This window comes from Lathyrus oleraceus, chromosome 7, assembly GCF_024323335.1.
Source record: "Lathyrus oleraceus cultivar Zhongwan6 chromosome 7, CAAS_Psat_ZW6_1.0, whole genome shotgun sequence".
Classification (NCBI taxonomy): domain Eukaryota; kingdom Viridiplantae; phylum Streptophyta; class Magnoliopsida; order Fabales; family Fabaceae; genus Lathyrus; species Lathyrus oleraceus.
Window position 1 is genome coordinate 62683605 of NC_066585.1, and position 4049 is coordinate 62687653.

Consider the following 4049-nt stretch of genomic DNA (forward strand, 5'->3'; position numbering starts at 1 on the left):
CATATGTAAACTCTTTAACGGTAAATATATGATGAAAACTTTGTTTCTATTTAAAACTCTTTGTGTTGGTATTTGATCGAGAGATGTTTACCGATTCTTGACCTAGGTTTTCATCCAAACTTGTTTGTTAGCTAGAGATAGTAACGAATGATTTTGTTCACCATAAGGTTGAACCAAAAAGTTGTCATTTTGATAGATTGTGTTCGAGAGAAACAATGGATCAAAATGGCAAAACTCACAATGGGTGTTCGAGAGAAACGCATTGAGAGGACCTTGTGAAATAATTTATCATCTAAAGGAGTTTATAAGATGATTGACCGAGCAAATACATGCAAAGCAAATGTAATCATTGAAACCTAACTTTGACAATATTTCTCATATTAATCAAAACGTAACTTTTACCGCAATTAATTACTTTGTATGCAAGATAACTTGATTAAAACCAAAACCCTAGTGTTACATTAAGTTAAGATTAATTCAACCATTGAACGGCAGTGATATCTTACAATCTCTGTGGATACGATAACAAAACCCGACACTTAAAAACTGTCTCAACAGACACCCGCAATATCATTAGTCATAAGAAGACCACCATTGGGTTACCAACGTTGTGGAACAACACTGGCAGTTGCTTTCCCAGTAGGATTCTGTTCATTGCGAGCCCATTTCCAGAACTTCTGAACTCCATTTGAACCAAGGGCCAAAACACCGACAGCAGAATTTGTATATAAAAGTCGTACAACCTTGTTGAAAGAGTCTGTGTTGTCACGCAAGGCAACTGATCGACATTGGACAGGATCCAGAATTTCAGACAATTGTCATGGCTTAGTTCTATCAGATGCATCTTCCATAGTTCTTGATTTCTCTACACTTCGACTCATGGGATCAACTCCATTAAGAATTGGAGGCGGCCTGACAGGAGAGCTTCTTTCCACTTTACAGTTGACCGGATTAACATTAACAGTAGAAGAGCCGGATACCTTGATTGCAGCAAATTCAATGGGTGACCTCAATGTTTCAAATGCTGGAGTTTCAATTGTTCTTAAGGATCTAAGACCAGTAGCATTTGCCAGTATTTTGAATCCATTATCCACAGTAGTGACTGCGAGAATATTTCATTCCTTATTGAATTTCAAGCGTGGAAGGCTCTGTAATTCACTTGGCCATCTTCACCAGCAACCAAAAAGAGGTATTTGGTTGTGTCAAACTGCACAACACCAGTAGATTTCTTTTTGAATCCATTGTATGTTCTCTTAATGGCTCTTTCACTTTCATTCCATTCAACAAGGGATGACTCTTCACCTTTACTTGTCCCACAAGAAAACAATCTACTTCTGTCAGCACTGTAAAGCATTGTAGTACACCAATGACCAGGAGCATCATAGTCCATCCTAGAATCCATGTTATCATATAACCAGGCCTTTATTTTCCCATCAATGGCTGTTGAAAATATAAACTTAATGTTCTCTTTGTGATGAGGACAAATTGAATATACGGGCGCCCCATGCCCCTCAAAGGTAAATAGTCTCCGTCCATTTACATCCCACATCTTTATCAACTTATCATCTCCACAAGTTACAACGCATAACTATTTATTTGGAAGAGCAAATGACAAATCATTCACACCACCAACATGGGCATCAATCTCTATACGCTGGGTTAGCTCATTTGAGTCGGTGTATGCATATAAATGAATCAGATGTTTGGTAAATGCAACACCAACAAAACTTCCATCAGGGCTCCATGTGACACGACTAACACAAATAGGAGCCTCCTTGGCTGCAGCTGCCTGAAATGGTAATGAGCACGCCGACTGTAGCAGGGTATTCGTTACCATTAGAGATATTAACTAAATCCAAGGTAAACCATACAAGTCGAGTCGCCACCTCACTTCTATTTATCCAAAGGAATGGTTAGAAAGCGAACAAAAACCTAAAAGTTTTATCAAATCAAAAACTAGTAAAAATGTCAGAGATCTGGGTAAGGGGGTTGGTTATTCAATGGGAAGGTTTTAAGCACCCAAAACATCTTAGGTACTCCTAGGGAACCCTTTTCATACTTGTTGTAAGGTTGGTATTTTGTGAAAGTTTATTTGTACAAACATGATTTAAGAGATGAGAAGAGAATATACAAGTTTATTTACATTCGTGTTTGGATGGATAAACCCACTGCCTACGTACCATCTTAAAAAAGATTAGGATCAAAACCTCGTAGTTCGGGGTAAAAATCTCAAAAGAAGTTGGTGAATTGATTAGTCCAAAAGCCTTAAGGTCTTTTGTTATCAAAGGGAGAAAACTCAACCTAAAACCACAAATCCACCATATGAGGATAACTTCAACATGCTAGTGAGGGGTTAACCCTATAATAAGCATGGAAGACTCATTGTCCATCACTAAGGATATAGGTGAGCATTATATCTACCTCAAGGATAACTCAAACCTAATAGCTAAAGGTTATAAAAAAATTGCTTAAGAAAGTGGCCATTGAAACCACAAAAAGACATTTGAATGAGTTATATTTACCAATAAAAAGTATGTACAAAATATGGTCAAAGTTGACTTAGAAGTTCAATTCAAAATAAGTGTTATGAAAAGAAAGTTCGAAAATCAAAAGCATAAGGCTTAGGTTTCTAATGTTTGAAAAGAAGTGTTAAATGTTTGCACAAAAGGTTTTGGCTTGGGTTAGAGTGGAGAGAAAAAGAAGAATGGCTAAAGTCCTAATCGTACAAGAGATAAAGGATAAGAAACAAGACCACAAATGGAGTTCCTCTCTTGAGATCATATTAATGATCCAAGTAGCTCCCATCCTTTGGAATATGCAAACAAAACAATAGTAAGCTCAAGCAACAATCAAACAAGTCTCTTAAGAGATCCTCAATGCATCTTGTATCTTCCACTTTTGATGGCAATGGTTCTTCAATTTGAGCTCTCATAGGATTCCCTAGCACAAGAGCACACACATCAAGAGTTTTATGAAACAAATCAAGAATGGACAAGAGTGAGTTTAGAGGTTTGGTCCTTCTAATCCATCTTCACATTAAGATCCTTTTACTCCAATTTGCATAGGGAAAAGTCCTAGAAACTAAGTCTATTTGTCCATTTCTTTGCATTGGTCCACAACAATCAAAACAAAAGCACAACAATAATATATACACAATTATGTGCTCAAGTGAGCAAAAGGCAAATTGCATTAACATAAACATGTGCTCAAATGAGCAAAGGAAAAAGCAAATGAATAATATGTACAGGAATAGTAAATTGCATAAAAGTAAAGAGCAAAAAGTAAATGTTAATTGTTAATGGTTAGTGTTAGTAATTAGTGTGCCATAAGGCAAATTTAGCGCTATGTTAAGCAATCTTAATTGGACTTATGTAGAAGTCACAACTATCTGAGGCCGGTCAATAATAATGTAGGCAACAACACAAGTTAGAAGTCTTGATTAGTGAACCAAGTTCCAACAACTTGCCATGCCAAAAAGAAGAAGAGAAATGATCTTGTATTGGTTTAAGTCCTTTGCATGATTTAGAAAGCAATCTATCATTAATGCAAAGCCATTCACTTGATCATTTGATCAAGATAAATTAGATTTGAATCAAGGAAGATTAAACCTCCCTAATCAATGCTAACTTATCAACCTTTAACTCATTGATCAAAAAGAAAAGAAGAAGAAGAAGAAGATGGATAATGGAAATGAAGAAAATAAAGTGTATCAAATGAAAAGGAATGTACCAATCCATAAATGTTGACCAAAGATAGGGAGGATCAAGGTCAAACCCCAAAAACCAGAAATGAGATGAAGATTGGAAGTCAAGAAATAAACAAAATATTTTATGCATTTTTAATATTTAAAAATAAACTTGAATTAAAATATTAAAGAAAGGTCAAACTTCAAATTCACTTCAAATCAACTTTAAAAAGTCCAAGTGAATTATCCCAAGTTCAACAAGGTTAAACAAAGTTTGACAAAAAATTTCAGCATTTTTAAAAGTCAGAAACTATTTTTAATCAATTAAAAATGAATAAAAATAACCTAATTGAACTAAAATCTC

The 4049-nt window shown here is 35.3% G+C and overlaps 1 pseudogene; it reads right to left on the reverse strand.

Moving 5' to 3' along the window:
- Positions 1-551: 551 nt before the first annotated feature.
- Positions 552-1837, reverse strand: LOC127102028 (topless-related protein 3-like; annotated as a pseudogene).
- Positions 1838-4049: the final 2212 nt, after the last annotated feature.